We start from the raw sequence: 22,642 nt of genomic DNA, 5'->3' as shown, positions 1-22,642 counted from the left end.
GCGCTTCCCTTGCACATCGCCTTAACTGAGTCCCTGCCCCAACTCTGAAGGCAGGCCCTCTCATTATCCTGGTTTTGCCGATGAGGTCACAGAAGTTCAGAGTTTAAGGGACCTGCCCAAAGTCACAGAGCCAGTTCGTTGCAGAACTGGGGTTTCACTTCGCGTGTGCCTGACGAGAGCCTGCATTGGTCAGCTGTGGCACTCAGCCTTCCAGAGTAGGGTTTTTCAAACTGCCAGTCGCAATTCATGAGGGAGTTGTGAAATCCGTCTAGTAGGCAGAGCTGGCTACATCATTTGCGGGGCCCAGGGTGAAATGAAAACACAGGGCCCTTGTTCAAAACAACAGGAAAAAGCTTTTCCCCCTTGTCTGCAGGCTCTCGGGCTGTCTCGGTGGTTTTTTTTCCCCACTTAATGTCACACTTCCCTCAGGCACAGGGGCACTCGTGGGAGAGGGCAGACCCTCAGAGCACGGCCAGGGACAGGGTGACGGCAGGTGCTGAGTGGGGGCCATGCGGCCCCCCGGACTTCACTTACATGAGTCTGAAGATAAAATTATTAAGAACTTCGAGACAGTGACTGCTGAGCCTAAAAGCCCAAGTGCGGGACCCCCTTGAGAGCCCTGTCCACCGTGTGGGTTGTGTCCCTGTTAGCAGGCCACAGCAGGAAGTTTTTTCGAAGTGAGATAGAAAACAAAAGAAGGTACTAGAATACACCCTCTGTAGTGAGGGTATTATTTTGTTCACTTCGTTTTTATACATAGGTCTACACACACACAGGATTGCCACATAAAATCTATTTCTTTCTGTGGATCTCAGCCAAAGAGGTCTGAAAGCCAGTGGGTCGGCCCCTTATAGTCAGCTATGAACTGCTAGCTTTAAACTATTCCCCCTCCCCGGGGTGCCCAGAAGACAAAAGGGGCTTTGCCAAGGTGAGCAGTGGAGACTAGAGGTGTGGTGGGCAGAGTTGGAGGGGGCCCACAGGCCAGCCTCGCCATGTCCCCAACCCTTTGCTGTCCTCCGCAGTCACCCCCACGCACTCAGACACACCTGCTCCCTTCCTCTTCCCCTTTCCCCCTGCTCTTCCCACACGAGGGTCTTCTCCAGGAGGAGACCCAAGTGCCCTCTAAGGAACTGTCCACCGGGACCCCCAGCTAAGGTTCTGGGGGCCCAGGTATGAACAGGAGAAAGAGACAGGCTCCGAGTTCTAACTATTTGGTGGCCTGGAGGTTCCTTTTCACGTTTTTTGCAAGATGGTTTCGTAGGGATGATTGGCATGGCTTCCAGGGGTCATGACCTTGACCCTTACACAGCTCACTGTTTTGAAAATATTGTGCCTTTTCGGTGTGTGCCATTAACATGCTGCATGGCCTCGGACAGCTCCGACTGGCAGTGACAGATACAGTCCGGGACAGGGTGTCACACACATCTCCAGACAGAAACAGAAAATACCGTCTGACGTGTTCGCCAGCCTCCTGCTGGCCCGGGCCCTCGGCACTGGTCAGCACGTGCGCATGACCCCTCGGAGAAGCCTCTAGCCTCATGGCATCGTGCGGGCTGCTGTGTGTGACGGCATGGTCACTGAGCCCTGGAAGGGACATGGGGGGGGGGTGCGGATGGCTAACAAACAGCGCTCCCAGGGGCAGGGATCCCCCTCGAGGAGCCCTGTCAGTGGCACTGAGCCACAAATCCAAGGAGGACCCTTCTAGTCCCTGTGCTATGTGCCTGGGGCTGCCAAGGGCCTCAAATGCCTTGTCTCCCAAGCAGCCCTTTGCAGAAGGCATTTTTATCTCCGTTTTGCAGATGCAGACACTGAGGCTCAGGAACCACGTAGTCATTCATTAGCCAATATGAAAGCACCAGCTAGGCACCAGGTCCTTGGAAGACCGTGGCAGGCAAAACAAAGGGGTCATTGCCTTCGTGAACCTTACAGTACAGCAGGAACCAAGAAGAAGTGGGAACTCGGATGTTTTTTGACAGTTTTATTAAGGTGTAATTCACATACCATACAATTCACTCACTGTAGTGGACCATCAGTGGTTTTTAGTATATTTACAGTCATGCAACCATCACCACAAGTTTAGAATACTTTCCATCACCTCAAAAAAAGAGAAGCCATGTGTCCGTTTGCAGTCACTTTCCAGTTCCCTCCAGCCCCCAGCCCTCCCTCTCCCCCAGCCCCAGGCCACCATTCATCTACTCTCTGTCTCTATAGATTCGCTTATTGCGGACATTTCCTACAAATGGAATCCTACAACGTGTGTTCTTTTGTGGCTGGTTTATTTCACTTATCGTGATGCTTTCAAGGTGCCTATAAGTTGTAGCATGTCAGCCCCCCTCCCTTTTTTTTTTTTTTTTTTTGGCCAAGTAAGGCTTCAGTTTATGGATAGACCATATTTTGTTTATCTGTGCTCAGTTGATCGATGGGAATCCCATTTTTTACTATTAAGAATAGTGCTGCCGTGAACATTCACGTACAGGTGTTTGCATGGCAGGAATCCGGATTTGAACCCAGTTCTGCCCATCTCTAAAGCCTAGCCACTGCTCTCCTCAGCAGCTTCCATGCCCCAAAAGACCGTGCCTTCGTGAGCCTCCTGCCTCATGTTTTGAGGGAAAGAATGCACCATCATGGACCACAGCCTTAGCCAATCCTGGTAGACTTGTTGGTGGGTCTGAAACTCCCTCTGAGCTCCCGGGAGTCAGGCAGTCCAGGAAGTTCTCCAGCGACTGTGTTCCTCTTCATCCTGCCCCTCATGACAGGAGCAGGCGGAGAGTGAAGGCTGAAGCACTCTGTCCCGAGCAACCCTGAACTCAGGGAACCAGGGGGCTAATTGAGAGGTTTGGGCAGGATCAGCAATGGAGCTTGAAGTGGCCCTCTTTTGCACTGGACTCGCTCGATGATCGCAGAGCATGTGCTTCAGGTCACCTGTGGTTTTTCCCTCAGCCAATCACCAACTTACCTGTTTTCTCCTATTTTGAAGAAGGGCTATGTCACCAGCCGTTGTTGACAGAAAGGAGGGCCGTGTGCCTAGAGCCCAGCAAGCTACCAAGTTCGTTGGTGAATCTATCCTGTTGGCCTTTAGGAGCGCACGTGCCTCCTAGGTCAAGCCTTACCTGATCTCCACCCATAGACCCCACAGACTCTATTTTCTGATTGTCTCTGGTACTTTACATTCGTTCATTCGCAGAACTTAATCCATTGTTTCATCTCTGCCTGCGTTCTGATCTGCCTCCTTGAACCCAGGGAGAACAGCTAGCTCACTCATAGTCCAAGCACCTAGCGCAGTGTGCGGTGCTCGTGGAAGGAAGTGGGCAAAGCCAGAAAACAGCACTGAGGAGCTGTGGCTCTCATTCTGCTGCCCGATCCTAGCAGCCTGTTCTCTGCCAGGCTGCCTGGGCCAAGATGGCAGAGGGAACTAAGCCAGAAGGAACAGAAGAATGCTAAAGGACCTTGAGTCCCCCAAGCCAGGGTCACCGTAACCACGAATGGTGCAGTGGGGAGAGAATGGGGCAGAGGGCACAACAGCCAGAGCAGGTGGCATCTGCCTACCAGGGACAGGCACAAGGGCCCCCCTGGTTATTTCCCAGCCCCGCCTGCAGGCCTTGGTTCAGCCTGGCCTAGTTTCAAGCTCATTATATGTTGCCGCCAGAGCGAGACGCTCCCCACCCGTCCCTGGTTCCTGAGACCTGCCCTTTCAGACCCATCCTTTGGCATTTTACTGCTTCCAAGATTCACCACTTATCAAAACCCCAACTAATTAAAACTTGCAAATGATTTCCTTTCTCAAAACTGTGGACCTCTACTCACTAATAAATCTTACAGGTTAATTCAGATCCTTAAGTCAGCTCCCGGAGAAGTAGTTTTCTCCCTATTGCTTTGTTATCTGAGTTCTTTCAGCTGTCTCTTGGATTTTTGTGATGTTCAAAGCCTGTGATTCAGTTATTCCCAGAGAAACTGCTTTTCGGTGGCTCATCTCTCTGTTTAAGATTATTCCGGCTGCAGCGAATCTTTTACTGTTACTCCCAAAGGGGCGCATCTTGCCTTTCTTCTTTGCCATCCCCGAGCTTCACTTTCGGCTGGGTCTGTCACGTCAGGTTCCTTTGCAGCCAAATCTGGGCATCTTCTGGGCCAAGCCCCCTCCACGCTGACTGCATGACGTGGCCCCTTCTCCCTTCTGAGAACAGCTGTTAGCATCTTAAAAGTCCTGGCAGGCTGCACCTGAGCCCCTGAGAACCCGTCCTCCCAATCTCCATGCCTGCCGGATAATGTCAGACACCTGTTAGGGACAGGACCCAGAGTGGCAGTCAGGTTCCCCTTCAAGGGCTCTCTCCACGTGGAGGCCTTGCCAGAATTACGGGAGGCAGATCAGCGAGCGCCCGCTAGCCCCGGGAACGTGGCTGGTGAATGCTCTGAGCTGACCCTACAGCTCTTTCTTCTCTTAACTCTGCTCCGCCGGGTCTCCCACCATCTTGGTGTTTTATAACCCGAAAGGATAGCATGCTCTTTTCAAACTTGGAGATCTCTCGGCGTTCTCCTCCTAGATCATTTGTGGAAAATAGGAAAAAAGCCGTAAGAAATTTTTATAAGAGGGCCTACACTGATCATTTGGGAATTTCAGTTGGAAAATCGTCCATCTCTTTCTGCTTTTACTTTCTTGGCTTTCCGCTTCGAGAAAACATGGGCTCTCCCAGTTACGGGTGATTAAGAGGACCCCGCCTGGGCCTTGGGTTCTAGTGGAGTTGCAGAATTCCTCAGGAGAACAAGTAAAAGCAGGAAAACCCCCATTCGTGTCTCCTCGCAAGCAGGCTCCTTCTTTTCTCCATTTCTGGAGGAGTCTCGTTTTGGGATGGCAGTGGGAACGGGTACTGCTCCCCAGGGAACGGGGTGGATGGATTCTGTGTCAGGCAAGGAGAGGGGGCGATGGCTCTTAGAGTCTCCAGCTCTCCTAAGTGCAGATTTCGGGCCCCCGGGCTTTGGTGATTCACCTTCTCCTCCTCGTCCCTCTGCAGCCCCGGGGGATGTGTGACCAGCGGATTCTGGTCCCCAAGCACAGGCACTGGCAGGGAAGGCGGACAGGCCCCTTGCCTTGGTGGGTATCAAACCGCCTGCCTTGAAGTGCAAATGGCGGGTGTTGGCCTCTGTGCCTTTTAGAGCATCCGCCTGGCTCTTTTATGAGATTACAGGCACTTTCATCTCCGCTTTGGCCCCGTTTTTCCTCCTTCTCAGCAAGGCTCCAAAGACAAGCATCGAGGCGAGAACAAGGAGAGGAGGCTCATTGGCGCCCGCGTCCCCGCTGGGCAGGGCGACCTGGCCTGTGCATCTTCCAGCCGCGTCCCTTTGAGCCGTGGAGGCTGGGAAGGAAGCGCCGAGGACCAGGTTAAGAGGGGTCCTTCCCCCTTGGCGCCCGGAGGAAGTTGCATTGCATCCTGGGAACACTCTAATCATCCCCTTTGCTTTGTGCCTTCCACTTCAATCCAGTGCAGAGGGGGCTCTGGCGCCTTTCTTTTCCTTTTTCTTTCCTTTTAAACCTAGAGGTACTTTTTTGAGGCTCGGGGCTGAGAACACAGCGCATCTCTTGCGCTTTTGCTTTATGTCTGCATGGACACACACACACACACACACACACACACACACACACCCTTCCTTCGTGGTTGTATCTCCTCATAATCTTGCTTTTCAGGTTCCCTCTGCTTTAAAAGCCCAAACGGGCTTTCCTTCCCATGTTGCTCTCAATGAAAGAAAGGCGAGCTACTATCCTGTCCTAAATCCTAATGCCTTCCTTCCATCTATCCGTTCTGTCATTTAAGCGTTTCTTGGGGAGCCAGCTGTTTTCTGAGGAGCTGGGAATGTGACCGTGAATAAAGCAAAGGCCTCGCTCACAATGGTCATGATCCTTCCAGCCCGCCTTCCCCACCCCGCCCCTTCTAGATCCTTCTCCCACCGCTTGTCCCTTGACCTCCATCCACTGGACACCCACGCCCTTCGCTGACCCAGCGTTCCCTTTGCTGTCTCTGCACTTTTGCTTAGGCATCTTCACCCGTCCGGGGTGTACAGAGCCCCATCTACAACTTCACCTGGCTCCACTCTTGTCTCCGTGAGGCCTCCCCGCACCTCTGTCCCCCACACCAGACAGCTAGCAACTCTTCCCTCTGTGCACTTGGGGCATGCATCCCGTGCGGTGTTATAACTATGACCTGGATTCTCAGGGCTCCTCGCCCTGAGCTCGCATTTGGGTCACCGTGCACAAGGCTTTGTCCCCCCATGTGCCATGGTGGGACCTCCAGGCCCTCATCATCTCCAGCCCGCTAACCGTTTCTGGGAGTCCCCAAGGAATGGCGCAGTGTTCTTCACTCTAAGGATCCACTGAGAAACCACTTCCTGCCCCTGCCAGAGTTGGACCTCCTGTCCTCGCCCCTGGGAGGCCACACAGCATCGGAGAGAGCACGCAAATTACCACGGTGTCCCCCACCCTCCCTGTACCGAAGCCCACGGTGAGCTCGGCTGTGACCAGGAGAATCCTGCCCCCACACAGCCCACGTATCATGTCCATGATGGCACCCTGCATTGCTGCCACACAGAGATTTTTGTTGAAACAACTCTGTCAGTTCTTACTTGTTCCCTCCTCTTGGAATCAGACGTGGATCCTCGGGATCTGGGCCAAAGGATGATCTGATGAGGATCAGGCACCAGGCCACAGTCAGAACTACATGTCCTTCTGATGACTAAGGCAATGTTCTTGAGACAGGGCATGTGTACTCCCTAAAGATACATTACTTCCCAAGTAACCCTGGGGCCTGTCCTGCCAGAATTCCAGATGTGCCCTGACATGTTTGAATCCTAAAACAGCCAACATAGGCTGAGGAAGCACATGCACCACCATCCTACTTTCTTGGCCTGGAGCAGACATCACTAATCAATCACAGTACAGTTTCTGCCTTGTGGCACCATTAGGATTCTTAACATGCCACAGAGCACACCTCTACTCTGAAGGCTTTCCGGGTCCCCTCATTAGACAGGATCCCACCTTCCCTTTCAACCCCGCCCCCCCCACCCCACCCCACCCCCACTACTCTTGTCTGGTCTCATCCAGATTGTAATAACACAACTAACGACTACGATGTCCTGAGCTCTTACCTTGACTCGGGCACTGTTCCGAGTGCCTCTCATTAAACTCATTTAACCCTTACAACCGTAAGGAAGCAGGTACCTTACCGTCCCACCTTACAGATGAGAAGGCTCAGATGCCGGAATTAACAGCTCCCCAATCAGAAACTGTGTCCTACCTACCTTTGTCATTTCGGTCATCCCGCCGTCGGTTTTTTTTTTTTTTTTTTTTTTTTTTTATTTATTTGAGAGAGAGAATGAGATAGAGAAAGCATGAGAGGGGGGAGGGTCAGAAGGAGAAGCAGACTCCCCGCCGAGCAGGGAACCTGATGCGGGACTCAATCCCGGGACTCCAGGATCATGACCTGAGCCAAAGGCAGTCGCTTAACCGACTGAGCCACCCAGGCACCCCCGCCGTCGTTTTTATTAGGCACCGAGGCGGGCCAGGCGCTGCCGTAGGCGCCCAGGACAAGGGTGGGACCTAGCACAACACTTGGGTGCAGCCCTAAAGAAATCATTTATTTTGAGGCCACTTTCATGGAAAGATAGGAGGATGCGAGCTAAACTCAAGAACGGGAAGCTGAGGGTGCCTGGGTGGCTCAGTTGGTTAAGCGACTGCCTTCGGCTCAGGTCATGATCCTGGAGTCCCAGGATCGAGTCCCGCATCGGGCTCCCTACTCGGCAGGGAGCCTGCTTCTCCCTCTGACCCTCCCCCCTCTCATGTGCTCTCTGTTTCTCTCATTCTCTCTGTCTCAAATAAATAAATGAAATCTTTAAAAAAAAAAAAAAAAAAAAAGAACGGGAAGCTGAACTGGAGACTGCAGGAGTAAGCTCATTCAAGGAGTTTAAAATGAATGAGAGGGGAGAGAACAGAGCTGGAGCCTGACTAATGTCTTTATTCCCGGACAGCCCCCGCTGTTCTTGTAGAAGCTACCTCCTCCCTCCCAACACCCCCAAGCTTCGCCGAGGGCATCAGCACTTGTGGAAAAGCCGCAGGCCCCTGGGGTGTGGGTGGGTGCCGTGGGGGAGGGCCCCGGCCTTCACATCCCCCTCCCGGGGCGGCTCCGGCAGCCCTGCCCAGGGGGTCGGAGCCACCACAGAGGACCCTATGACCCTCTTGCAGTCCTAGGGGAAGGGCCCAGCAAGACTGGTGTCAATTGTCCAGACCCCAGAACTCTGCCACCCGAGCAAATCCAGCAATGCTCTTTAAACATGAACTTCAGGGCCCTGAGGCATCCACCTCCTCACCATCACCACCCTCTGATCTTGAACCTCTTATGTGTCCTGGTCTTTTCCTTGCCTCCGTCCTGCTGCCTGTGTTACACCCGGGCCCCTTCTCACCTGGTCCTCAGCGGACACCACACTCTGTTCAGACCTCTGAGTCTTGGCCCAGACCGGGGCCCCCTCTGCAAAGGACCAGATACGGAATAGTTTAGGCTGTGGGAGCCAGAAGGTCTCTGTCGCAACTACTCAGTTTTGCAGCGAAGTGTGAATGCAGACACAGGCAGGTCTGTCATGTGCCAATAAAACTTTATTTACAAAAGCAGGAGGTGGGCCATAGTTTGCCAACCCCTGGCCCAAACTGTTCTCTCATCTGGAACATCGCTCATTTTGTCACATCTACTCCTTCCTGTCCTAAGGGACTCAGCTGCTGCCCCACCTGGCTGGGAAAGCCCCCTCCCCACCATCTCACAGCCCTGTAGGCTCATCTCCTCCTCCTCCAGTTCTCTTTCTCCTTCCCTGTTTGCATCTAGTACCATCCTAAGTGTCTTCAACTGTGCCATTAGATGGAACAACATGCTGGATTCGTCATCCACCCTTGGGACATGAGCAGCCGTTTGGAAGATCGGCTTGCTGGCAACTTACCAGTGATGCAGCGAGTGCATCTTTGTTCTTTCTGGCACAACTGTGGGGGATAGCATGATATTTATTCATTCCTCATGTATTTATTGAGTACTCACTACATACTTGGTACTCCTTTTTTTTTTTTAAGATTTTATTTATTTGAGAGAGCGTGCACGTGCATATGCATGTGCAGGGGTGGGGTGGGGAGGAGCAGAAGTGGAGACAGAGGGACAAGCAGACTCCTGCGGAGCTCCGAGCCCAACACAGAGCTCCCCAAGATCACAACCCCAGCTGAAACCAAGAGTTGGACCCTTAACTGACTGAGCCACCCAGGCGCCCCTCTTTTTTTTTTTTTAATACAGTGTTAGCTTCAAGCTGTTATTAGCACCAACGTGTAATGATGCCATGCTTGAAAACCACTAGATTAAGAAATGAAAGGAATTCTCAGAGAGGGTGGCAGGAACCAGTCGAGCTGCATCTTCCAAATTTATAAAGTACTTCTACATCCAGTCTCGCAGTTAATCATAATGGCAACTCTCAGAGGTGAAAAGTATTCTCCCATTTTACAGATGAGAAGACTAAAGTCAGAGGTTTGTGGCCTGCTGGAAGTCATATAGCTTCCAGGAAACGGAGCTTGACTCCAAAATCGTTTCAGCCATGTTTTTTCTCTCCTAAAACAAAATAAAACCACTTTTCTGCTTCTAGAGGTAATAATCCAGGTTATTATAGAAATTGTTGAAAATAGGGGCACCTGGGTGGCTCAGATGGTTAAGCGTCTGCCTTCGGCTTGGGTCATGATCCCAGAGTCGTGGGATCGAGCCCCACATCGGGCTCCTGGCTAAGCGGGGAGCCTGTTTCTCCCTCTGCCTCTCCCCCTGCTCATGCTCTCTCTCTATCTCTGTGTCTCAAATGAATGAATAAAATCTTAAAAAAGAAAAAAAAGAAATTGTTGAAAATATATAAAGCAGAAAATTTAAACATCATAATAATCCCTATGCCATAAAGAGCCAATGTTAACATCATCTGCATGCTGTTGACCAATGTTTGTGTGTTTTTGCAAAAAATTAGAGTTGTATATATTTGTGTATAGCTGCATTTTTTGGCCCCTTTAAAAAGTAAGGTACCACTTGCATCCAGTGAAATCCCCCCTTTTTAATGCATAGTTCTTTGAGGTTTGGATAAATGCATGTAGTTGAATAACCACCACCCAAATCAAGCTGTAGAACGATTCTGTCACCCCAGCCATTTCCCAGTGCTCCGCGTAGTCACCTCCCTGACCCTCAGTACCTGGAAACCACTGGTTTTCGTCTCCATAGTTTTGCCTTTCTAGGTGTCACATAAATGAAATCATCCAGTGTGTTGTAGCTTCATGTTTCACTTAACATTATAGGAGGATGTTCCCCGTGTCATTATATAATCTTCAAAAGCATTATTTTTTAATGACTGCCTGGCACTCTCCAGCCCACGTGCTCTGTAGAACACCACAGCAGCCTCCTGGAGGATAGAAATGAGAGGTAGAAGGTCAAGTTGGAAAGAGCAAGGGCAGAATGGATCGACTGCCTGCCTGTCGCCAGGCCACGGGGGCCCAGCTCCACAGAGGCACCCGGGGCAATGCCAAAGCAGTCTCTAGCACTGACCTCTGCATCCAGCTCTGTGCTCTTACAGCGCTCGCTGAGATGTGGCCCCTTCTGGATTCCTAGGTTCGGATCCACGGGTCCCTCAAGCAAATGGCAAGAAGAAGGCTCATCCCACGGGGCCGTTGGGAGGAGGGAAGGCGGCGGTGTGTGGGACCGTGGGGACCATAGGACTAATGCGCTGGGGCTGGTTTTCTTGTTCTCCCATCCCCCACTCCCCTCGCCAAAGGTCCGGATCCACCTTCACTGAAAAAGGAGAGATGAGTTGATGGAATGAGCACGGGGTGTTGCATGCAACTGATGAATCGCTCAGTTCTACCCCTGCAACTCATAATACGCTCTGTGTTAACAAATTTGAATTTAAATAAAAAATTTAAAAAACAAAACAAAAAGGAGAGATGAGTTGCTATTAATGAAAAATATTGAAAATAGGTCGCCACCTAGTTAAAGCTGCCTCCTGACCGTCATCAGAAGGTGGAAAGCGAAGTGAAGGAACGGAGTACAACTGTCAGAGTCGGGATCTGTTGGGAAGGAGCGCACAGGGGCTTCCAGAACCTGCCACCTCCCCCCACCCCCCCGCCCCAGGTGGAGGAGGCACCCCCCTGAGCACACAGCACAGAAGCAGGGTCTGGGATGACACTTGCAGCTTTTGTTACCAGAATGGCTGCCTGCCCTCTGGGTGTTGAAGTTTTAGCAGTTTCTTTGCCACCCAACCTGGCATTTTCTTCTCCCTCCTCCTGGGTCCTGCTTAGACTTCTCCCAGCAAAGCAGAGTCAGTATCCTAGTGTGTTGCTATGGAAAGAATGGCAATATCACTTCGAGTTCATGAAAAAAAAGAAAGAAAGGAAAGAAAAGGAAAAAAGAAAAAAATAGGACAAGCAGGATTTTTTTTTTTAAGTGTTACGAAACTGGAAGAAAAAGTGTTCCACCACTAAATATATCCACTTACAAAATCAGCAGATGTTAGGGCTTACACAGCGTCAGTCTCTCAGGCCCGCAGAAGACTGCAAAGCATTTTCACGCCGTCATCCCACGGAACTCTGAGAAACTGTCGGAGATTTCTAGGTTGGTGTCTGGAACCTTCCATGTTGGCCAAATGGATGACATGGTAGCCGTTCAAAGGGTAGCTTGGAGTAACTGGACTCCGTTTCGTTGATTTCTTTGAAAGGCCTTCCTGCTGTTCCCTCTCCCTGCCCCCACTCTATGTGCCAGATCATTCCAACTCCGACCCCTTTGGGTTCCTTCTGACAGCCAAGCCTTAGAGCCTGAGTCTGCACCCCAGCTCTGCCGTGGACTAGCTCGGGTCCGTGAGCTGCAGTTTCCATATTCGTAAAACACCTACATCCAAGGGCTTGTGAAGTTGAGCAAAACACAGGAAGCACCTAGCTGGCACAGTGGGCAGCACAGAGCTATTAGTAGTAGTGTTGTGTAATATTCTCATGACTTCTAGTCACGTTTTCTATCTGCCCTGGGGGCTGTCGCTGCTGCAGAGCGGGCGGTTCAGCTGGTGGCTGTCATCCTCCAACAGAGCCAGCCAGGTGGCCCATCGGGAGTGGAACCCCACGCAACCTCAGGCCTTCCTCCGTGTCATTCATTCATTCCTTCTTAAAACCACCTGTCAGTCTCAAAGTCCAGCTGTAGAGCTTCTTCTCACACTCTCGGTTGATCTCTTGGGTCTGCCTCTGTTCTCACTACTGCTGCCTAAAGACTACACCAAAACGTAGGAGTTTTGAACAGCAATCTAGTATATCTCACAATTCTGTGTGTGCGAAGTTCAGACAGAGTGTAGTAGCTGGGGCTCATCGGTAGGTACTCCGTGATGTCTGGGGGCCTCAGCTGGGTGACTTGAGATGATGGGGCTAGAACAGCTGGGGGCTGGTTGAGCATCTCTCTCTCTCTCTCTCTCTCTCTCTCTCTCTGATTAGCTTAGGCTTCCTCACAGCATGGCAGCCTTGGGGCTGTCAGACTGCTCACGCAAGGGCCCAGAACTCCCAGAGGAAAGAAGCAGAAACTGCATGTCCTCTTAAAAGCCTTGGTCCAGAACCCCACTTCTTCCACATTCTACTGGTCAAAGCAGTCACAGGGCAGCCCCAATTCAAGGGTGCAGGGATGGGATCATGAGCTCCACCTCTCAATGGGAGAAGCGTCAGAGAATTGGCAGCCCTCTTTAATCTGCCACAAAGTCACCACCCCTGTCTGCGTGCTTGCCCTCGCAGGAAAGTCTGAGAAGCTGAGGGTGGAGCCTGAGAGAGGAACCAAAGAGCAGGATCAACATTACTGCTCACACGCGAGGGTGGGGTTCTGATAGCCCACTGTTCAGGGTAGCTGGCTTCTTAAAGAGTTGTGTGCAAAGCAGAATTTCAGAATGGCCCCTAATTGCGAACGTCCCATAGGAGTGCTCTCTGACAGATTCCTAACGATAGCACAGCCACCCCTCGATCTCTCTTGAGTATAAATGCCAAGAGAAACCACCCATCAGATTGGCCTCAAATGAGGCACTTCCATTTTCAAGTCACTGTGCTCTTTCCTAGTGAAAGGTGGGTCCAGATTTTCAACATTGGCAGAAGCAGCCAAACCAGGCTTCGCCAGCTGGTTCGCTAGGCCATGGTTGCCTGGAAAGAAAAGATCCCTGCTTTGGGTGGCGTATTTAGTGTCTTAGCGCCGCCGCTACAAAACTGGGTGGCTTAAAACAACAGAAACTCACCGTCTCCCAGTTCTGAAGGCCAGAAGTCTGAATCAAGGTGTTAGCAAGGCCAGGTTCCCTCTGAAGGCACTTAGCGAAAGCTCTGTTCCAGACCTTCCTCCTGGTTTCTGGTACCCTCCGGCATTCTTCGGCTTGTCAGTGGCCATCTTTCCCCCATGTCTCTGGCCATTGTCTTCCCTTGAGCGAGTCTGTCCCTGCATCCAGATCTCCCCTCTTCATAGGGCCACCAGTCACAGTGAAGAAGGGCCCACCCTAATGACCTACTGTTAACTTGATTACTTCTCCAAAGATCCTATTTCCAAATACACTCACATCCTGAGATGGACTGGGAGTTAGGACCTCAGCATATTTTTAGCAGAAACAGAATTCAACCCTTAACAGGTGGTGAGCAGAGACACACTAGGATCGAATCTGGACCTTACTGCCATCTCAAACCCCGTCTCTCTCTATCCTGAGGGCTCATAACCCAGGCCCCCAAAATAGAAGCTCTAGAGGGCAGGGTTCCCAGCAGTGCTGGCATATATGAGGCCTTCAATACCTATTTTATTAAAGGGAAGGAGGGAGGAAGGAATACATGAACCAGTCAGCCGATGGTCAAACAGCCAGTGGCCCAGACAGACCAGAAGGTCCAGGAATGCTCCTTACCCCTCGGGGCCTGGTCCTGAGCGGCCAGGTAGTCAAGGGTCTCTCAGTTCTTGGTGCAGTTACTTCTGCTACTGACAATACCTGAGTATTATCAATAGGTCTCTCGTTCTCCTTTGAAGTTATGTCGGCAACATTCCACTATTGAGGAAAATACGGGTGGTCCCACTGAAAAGCTCACAGAAGCCGTCTCAGCTTGACCTCTCAGCATTTGAGATTCGGGGCTTTGGAGGGAGTTAAACTGATTTGGATGGAATGTGGTACACGGATGGTTGCAGCATGGAGTACTAATTTGCTGTCCCCCTTGAAATCAGATAATTGCCAAATGAGGTTCTTAGTGGGCCTGTCTTCCACAAATCGCATCAGGCGCCAAGGAAACGTGCAGGATAGAGGATGAAGTAATGGTGTGTGATCGATGCTTAGAAAATGGCAATTGAGCATCGACTAAGTGGGTCCCTGTGCTCAGAGCTCTGTAAGAAACGGGGAAGAAGATGACAGGTCCTTGCCTAAAATGAGCTCTTGACCCACCAGGGGATACCTAGACAGATAACTGATAGATCCCTATGGAAAATTCAAATTGTATTCTTTGAGAATAGGGGAGGGAGCAAACAATCTGACAGAGAGAAACCGGGGAGATTCTTCTAGGAGGAGGGATTCGAGCTAGACTTTGAAGACAGGCTAGGTTGGCCTTCAATAGAAAGACTGGGGAGAGAGGGCCACTCCAGACAGAACAGTGTGGGCAAGGCCTGGAGGTGGGTGAGGGCAGGGCAGGTCCTAAAACAGTGAGCACACGCCAGGGTGGATCAGAGGCCCAGGCAATGTCAGCCCGGCTTTGAAGGTGATGCTGAGGAATTCAGACAATATTTGGGGAGCAGTAGGGAGCAAGAGAGGTTTAGAGGAAGGCGTGCCTTGATCTGTTTTTGAGGCAGATCACAGGGGCAGCAGTTTGGACAAGACCCTGGGAAAGCCCAGTGGCAGAGTGTGGAGGATAATTGGAAGGCCCTTGTAACAGCACAGATGACACAGAAGGAAGGCCTGATGGGGGCGACAGACGTGGGATGGAGGAGAGGATGCACATAGGAAAGACCATACTTTCTGATGCCTGCTCAAGGGGGAGAACAGCCCAGAATATGACCACACCTAACAGGGAAACAGAGTGGGAATAACCCCCATCTTGGAGCGTCCCCCACAGAAGCAACACCCATGCTCCCCAACTCTGCTCTCCTGGGAAGAGGCTGGCCTGAGACGAGTGCTTCTCAAACGGGGCTGCACTTTGGAGTCCTCTGGAGGGGCTTTTAACAATCGATGCCTGGATGGATCCCACCCCCAGGGAATCTGGCCTCATGGGCATGGGGTGTGGCCTGAGGGTTGGGGTATTGAAGAGCTCCCCAGCCGGTGCCAAGGTTCAGAGTCCCTGCCCTGGACAGTTCTCTTCCTGTACAGAGTCAGGCTGTCCGGCTACTGTCAGCTTGTCATTAGCTATTTTTTTTTTAAGATTTTATTTATTTATTTGGCAGAGAGAGAGACACAGCGAGAGAGGGAACACAAGCAGGGGGAATAGGAGAGGGAGAAGCAGGCTTCCTGCTGAGCAGGGAGCCCAATGCGGGGCTCGATCCCAGGACCCTGGGATCATGACCTGAGCCGAAGGCAGACGCTTAACGACTGAGCCACCCAGGCGCCCCTTGTCATTAGCTATTAATTGGTAGGATTTCTTCATTAAATACTATGTCTTGTACGGGACGGTAAGCTCCATGAGGACAGGAATTCTATGAGTTTCCTGTGGCTACTGCAACCGAGAACCTTCAAAAGGTCATTTCACGGTTCTGTCAAGCCAGTTGCTTCAGGGTTGTGGGGAACCCGGGAAGACCGGAGAATTCCATGGCCCCTCTGTTTCCTATCTTTTGCAACATCTGGAGCTGTGCTCCTTGCATTCCTCGGCTCGTGGCCCCTTCCTCTGCCTTCAAAGCTGGCATCTGGCGTCTTCTGTCTAAGCCTGCTTCCCTCTGCTTCTGTCACATGGCCTTCCTCTCTGTTGGCTTGCATCTCCCACCTCCTCCCTCACAAAGACACTTATGATTGCATTTAGGGCCTGTCCGGATAATCCAGGATTATCTCCCCATCTCAACATCCTTAACTCAATCACATCTGCACAGTCCTTTCAGCCATGTAAGGTAACCTTCTCGGATTCCAGGGATTAGGATCTGGATATCTCTATTCTTCAGCCTACCTCGGGGGAATTATGTTACCTTTGTTTGCTTTCGTGGGCTCACAACCTAGTACAGTGCCTGGGACATAGTGACATATGACACAGAGAGTGAACAGGTGAATAGTAGAAACCCAGGGCATTGGCTGATCAAAATCACATTGCATTAGAGTCAGACTCATGGGGATATAGCAGGAGAGCTGAATGCAGGCTGTGGAAGAGCCAGGCATAGGGGGATTTAACTTGGTGCCTTCTAAAATGCACGTCACTTCCCAGCACACACCCCTTACCTCTCCCCCTCCCCATTCAGTGGCTTTCCATTATCCTGGGGACAAAGTCCAGTGAGGCTATCCTCCTCAACTCCCAGCTGTCTCTCCTCTCACCCCTGACACCCCGTTCTGCCCCTAAAATTGCACCTGGTACCCTTGTATTATCACTGCTTCTTTAATTTCCTTTCTCCTCTAGTAGATTTAAACTCCAGAGGCCAGCTGTAAGCTTACCTTGCCCCCCTCATTTCCAGACCCCAGGATAGAACCTGGCAGTTAGTGGGTGCTCAAGTATCTGCCAAGTGAATAAAGGAACTTCAAACTAATGGGTTGTTAAGAACCAGACAGCCTTGCTTTTGAGAACATTGGCTTATCAGGGGAAACTGGACTGCTAGATCATTCCCTAATGCCTGGACTAGTGGCCTGGCGGACAAGTCATTAAAAAATAATTGGCAGGGGCTGGATGCGAAAAGCCTGCTAGGGTAGAAGGAGGTTCCAGGAGAAGAGTGTGTGAGTTTTGGCAAGAGCCTTGGAGTCATGTCTTGGGAGACCCCGAGAGCTCATCAGATGAGATTCAATAGATAATCGGGAGCCACAATTGGCCATTACTACCATAACGGAGTAAAATCCGAGATGGAGGGAGGTTTACCTGGCAGCAGGCAACAAGGCATAAGACCATGGAAGGAAGGAAAGTCATTCCATGTCAGTAACCCAGACAAGGTGTGATGATAGCTTTAGTGTGGAAGCATCTAGAATGTTACAAACAGATGATAGAACTTGGATTCAGATTGAGGGAGAGAGAAACTCAGAGGAGCTAATGTACCATACCCTGGGCACACATATGAAAAATGGCACAAGAGGGTGTCCAAGGTGACTTTGTGTTTGCAGAGAGCTTGATGCCTTCCCATTGTGATCCATTCCGTCAGCCAGGAAGGAACCCCATTTCTTATTCATGTGATTTTGCACCTTCATATCCTCAGCTTCTATTTCTTTATATTTTGGCCAAGCTCCCGTACCCGGCCGGGGTCATAGCACATTGGCACAATAAGACTGCCCGTCAGAAATTCCTCTGGAAGAGGACAAAGCAATCACAATGACAGGCCCCTCATGTCTGAAGGAAAATCCACTAAGTATTTTTTTGTTTCCTGTCCTAATATACCCCTAACACATTTCTATACCCATTTCTCACACTGATCTATAGAGTAAGCAGTGGCCAGTAGAGATCTAACTATTTAGGAAGCTATGGATGCCACATGGTTGGTTATAATGAACTAATATTGCATTCCACCAAAAAGGGAAACCACAAAGGCAAAGAAGAGTTCAGCTTGGATTCTTACTCCCATTCAGCGGGCTGGCTCAGCGCCGTGTCTCCTGTTTGCACAGCAGCAGAGAGCTGGCGAAAGGAAGGTTCCAGATCGGATCACTGAGGAGAACCTGTTCTCAGCCTCAGTGGCCTCATATGAAAGCAGAGGCTGTAATGTTTCCTGCTCTGCCTCTTCAGGAGCTCCTACAGGATGATGTGCGTAAACGAGCTCTTTGGACTGTAATGCGCAATCACAACCTGAGGGGTGCTTCCTACTCTTGTATTATCACTGCTGTTATTATTATCGGTGTGGAGGGGGTGGGGAGGGGGCGGGGAGGACCACTGGCAAGAAGGAACACGCAGACCAGTGATTTTCTCCCAAAGAGCAGCAGTTTGCACAATTGCTTAGAAAACGGGAAAGGGGAATTCTGGAAGAGAGGGCAACCTTTACTGATTCTTTCCCGAGTTTAAATTGTTTAAAAAAAAAAAATCACACTTTTCTAGAGTCCCCCCATACTAGACTGACTTGGTAAGAATTTTGCCCCGAGATAAAGGTGACCCCAAAAGGGACCCTCCCTTCCTGCTTTCCCTCTGCATCTCAAATATGTGGACAGAGGAGAGACTGGGAACGCTGCCAGGCCCGCGTGTTGGAAGAGGGAGCGGGAGTGGGTGGCCAGCATGCCTGCAGCCTCCAGCCTTGGTCTCTCCACCAAGACATCCCATCAGCATGGTCAACAGGAACCTTTGCCCTTCAGCCCAGAGCTGGTCCTTGGGGTTATCACGGGAACCCTCCCTGGTCAGAGAGGCCTGTTGCAGGTCCAGGTCAGGCATGCCTTGTCTCTGGGCTGCCAGAGGCCATGTGGTTCTTCGCATGGACCATGACATGTCTCTCCGCCATGACATGTCTTTCCGCCATGACACGTCTCTCCGCCATGACACATCTCTCGGCCTCAGTGTGCTCACTCATAAAATGAGCGGGGCTAGACAAGACCAGGTTCAGGTTTGTAATCTGTGCTCCATAATTGTCCGGGAACGTTGGGTTTGGCCTTGCCTGACCAATACCGTTCAGCGATGATGGAGCACAGCCATGCAAGGGGCCCTGGGCCTGCACCCCCGGGGGAGCCCTGGGGATTTGTGCAGGAACCGTAGCTGCTGGCCTGTGGGAGAAGCTGGAGTTTATGCTGTGGGCCCTGGGCCCAGAGAGGAACCTGCCACCGTTGAGTGACTTACTCCAGGACGTTCATCCCTTAGATGACCTTTAAAAGCAGGAAGAAAGGAAAGGGGAGAGAAGAAGAGGAAGGGGCAGGGAAGGGGAGAAGGCAAGCAGGCACCTTGTCCCCATCAGCTCATCTGATCCTCACCATGGCCCTGGGAAGCGAGAAGCAAAATGTGGATCAGGTCGCCTTAAAGACAGTTCAACTCTGACAAGGCTCAAAGCAAGTTCTAAAGACGGGGGTGCGCCCCGTCACTGCTCGCTGTGGCCTGGGGCTCTTCAGGCGGTCCTCTTGGCATCACTAGGGCACTTGAGAACAGGCTGACGCCTAGTCCCCACCCCAAGATTCCGATGTAAACCCTCTGGGGAGTAGTCTGAGCCTCAGGATATTTAAGCTAATGTGATTTATAATGGTAAAAGATCTTTCCGGAAGATTAATGACTTGGAGGAGGGGCCAAGAATGGGAAGCTGAAGACCAGGCAGAAGGAGGGAGGCAGGAAGTGATTGCAGGGGCCCCACGAGAGATGGTAGTGGGATCGGTGGGGGGGTGGCGGTGGTGGGAAATGAGAGAGGCCAGCGAAGCGTGAACCTGCCTGGGAGGTGGCGTGGGCAGGCCAAGCTGGGGCACATACGTGCGTGCTCACACATGTCCCTCTGAAGGCTGTCAGTTCAGAATGGGAGGCAGAGGTCATCATCCAGCCATGGTGATCTTAGGGACGCTGATGCCAGCCTTGCAGGTCAGAGCCCAGCCGGGCAGGGGTTCCGGCTCATTGCTCATTCCCAAGGGATGGCAACCCAGCTTCTCCAGGGCCAGCAGACCGGGGCCTCTGGCTTCTGCCTGGGAGCAGGGAGGAGCTCACCTGACAGGTGGTGTGGGGTGAAAGGAAGATCACGGACTGCATCCCTGGGTCCCCTTGCCCTGTGCCAGGGTCCTGCAGCTGTGATAACAGACCGAGCAGCTCTAGACACAAATGCCCGTACAGTTCTGGAGGTCAGAAGTCCAACATCAGATTCCTGGAGCTAAAGGCAAGATGTGCGCAGGGCCAGTTTCCCCTGGGGCCACTGGAGAACGATCCACTTCCTTTCCTTCCCTGGCTTCCAGTGACCGCCTGCATTCCTTGGCTTGTGGCTCCTCCATCCACCTTCAAAGCACGTCTGCCCACCTCTACTTGCACCCTCGATCACCTTCTTATCTGTAGCCACAACCCCCCCCACCTCCCCTTATAAAGACCTTTGTGATCCTATTAAGGCCCACCTGGATAACCCGGGATTATCTCTCCATCCCAAGGTCTTATACCGAATCACATCATCCAAGTCCCTTTTGCCATATTGGGTCCCATTCACAGGTTCCAGGGATTGGGACCTGGATATCTTTGGGGGCCATGATCCAACCTCCTACGTCCTGAGTCCTGTGCAAAGAGACGCAGAACCATAGCCCCTGGATGCCGTTTAAACCTATGTGGTTTTTGTCTGGGATGAGACTGGCTTGAATGAATGGCTTTGTGGAGGACGTTCTATCAGAGAGCAAGAGTAAATCTCCAGCCTGTATCCCAGGCTTTGAGATGAAGGGACGTCTCTTCGAGGTAGAGATGAAAGAGGTTCAAGAGAAAGCTGTGGGTTTGGGGATGCAAAGGAACTGCTGAGGGGCTGGAGACAGGAGTGGGGGACAGGATGGGGAGAGGGATCTGAGAGAAGAATCGGAGAGACTACTGAAAAGCCCCGTCTTGCCCTGATCCATGGCTGGGGAACAGAGAAATCTCGCTCATGTCCCGGCTCCAGGAAGATGGAGTGTGCATGCCTCAGCCACAAGGAGGGAAATGAAAAGGTTACACCGGGAATTGTCGATACGATGAATCCCTGTGGTCTCACAGCCTCTCTAAATGTTTTGATGGATTGTAAATCAGAGCAGGCCCATCTTAAACATTTGATGATAGCACCTTATTTATTTGTGTATGTGACGCGTAAAACCAAAATTGATTCCTGTTTCTTTCTGTCTCAGCAAGATTTTTTTTTTTTTCTGCTTTCAGAAACCCATCCCTCGGCTCCCAGCCCTGCTTTGCCATGTTTGAGGGGTGTGGGGGTGTATGCCGGTATGTGGTGGTGGCTGTTAGGATTCTTTCTACCCAGACAAAAGGACGCTTTGCCTTGGAGAGGGTGATAGCACCAGGAATTAACTGCAGTAATAATGAAGCCGCTTTGTTTCAACATGTGTCTTAATCTTGTTGCTTTTTTTTTCTTTTTTACGAGAGTGTTGCTCAGAGAAAGGGATGAAATAAGATGGTACAGTGTGATAGATTTGTGATATGGGATCCAGGCCAACACAAAAACAATTTCCCGATTGTCCTGGCTTGTATCGGAGCTCCCGTGAGCCCCTCCAGGGGATCAGATTCACCTTGCCTTTGACATACTCTTTCTACCACAATAATTTCTGGTTTATAATCCATTACTTCATCATCAACATTGCTACCATTTATTGAGCATTTACTGGGACCTGGCGTCACGATGGGGTCTTTATAAGCATTACACTGTTTATGGCATCCTAACAACCCTACGAGGTAGGCATTAGCTCCAGATTTATAGATAAAGTAACCAGATCTTGTGAAATATCTTGCCAATGTCATATAACTGGTAAGAGTTGGCTGGGGCCTCACTTCAAACCCCAGTCTGTTCTAATTCCAAAGCCAGTGGACTGACTCACTCTGCTTTACTGGCTTCCCAGCTCAAAACTCCTTGACCCCACCGTGATGCTGAGGACAGACAGCCACCCGACAGAACCCATCGCCCCAACACAACGGCCTTTGAGAGACACTTCACCCACCTGCCCCGGGAGAGAGGCCACTTGAAGTCTTATAATGATGGTGAAGGACAAGATTCTGTGTCCTCTGTCCACACTTGCATGCTGTCCCTCCCCACATCTCATGGTTCGCCTTACCTAATGGACAAGCTTAGGTCACCTCTGAGAACCTTCCAACTTTGACGCCCTGTGGACTTTCTTGATTCTGGTCTTTAGTCTTTGGCTTCTTTCATTAAAAGCAGAGTGTTGGGGGGAGGGGTGCCTGGGTGGCTCAGTCGGTTAAGCATCCAACTCTTGATTTCAGCCCAGGTCATGATCACAGGGTTGTGAGATCAAGCCCCATGTCAGGCTCCATGCTGAGCATGAAGCTTGTTTAAAATTCTCTCACTCCCTCTCCCCCTCCCCACCCCCGCTTGCTCTGTCTCTCTCTAAAAAGAGGCAGAGTATGGTATTTGGGTGCAAAAAGTCTTTATTTATAAATCATCAAGACAATGCTTCCTTTTAACTACTTAAAAAAAACCTGTATGCTATAGTTTCGGTTTTTAATCCACTTTATAAAAACAATTCCTAGAGACTACAATTTTTTTCTAATCTTTTATCTAGACTCCCAGATGACACCACCCCTCCTCTAAAACTTTTTCAGAGCTGTTTGGAGCTCTCAACTTATCTCACGTCCAACTATTCCTCACAGGTCCTAAGGAAGGAAGAGAATTTTCTTCTATTATAAAACCATTGAAGAGTTTCGTTTTCATGTGGGTGAGTGAAAAGTTGTACTTTTCAATGAAACTTTTGAAAGCCTTTCAAAAAAGTATCATTGGGGAGAATAGAATTTTTAAATAATAACTGAATCACTTGAAAATTCCTTTGCAATGAACACAGAATGTCCCCAACGGTCAGTGAGTCTGCTCCTCTGTTGTCGCTGATTCATACTATCGGG

General features: G+C 50.9%; 1 protein-coding gene across 4 annotated transcripts in view; it reads left to right on the top strand.

The window, feature by feature from the left end:
• The window catches only part of ZHX2 (zinc fingers and homeoboxes 2), a 155,497-nt gene that overhangs the window by 103,460 nt on the left and 29,395 nt on the right, over positions 1–22,642 (top strand). Inside the window, exon 3 of one of the 4 annotated variants that reach the window (XM_064587938.1) lies at positions 22,397–22,461. The exons of the other annotated variants lie outside the window; for them this stretch is intronic. The gene's annotated coding sequence lies outside the window, so the exon portion shown is untranslated. The remainder of the gene's footprint in view (positions 1–22,396; positions 22,462–22,642) is intronic. 4 annotated transcript variants of the gene reach the window in all.

Source organism: Mirounga angustirostris, unplaced genomic scaffold (genome assembly GCF_029215605.1).
Source record: "Mirounga angustirostris isolate CCGP_5_RB_7025 unplaced genomic scaffold, mMirAng1.0.hap1 SCAF_4, whole genome shotgun sequence".
NCBI classification, from domain to species: Eukaryota; Metazoa; Chordata; class Mammalia; order Carnivora; family Phocidae; genus Mirounga; species Mirounga angustirostris.
Note: the sequence above shows the minus strand (reverse complement) of the source record. Positions and strands in the feature narration are given on the sequence as shown.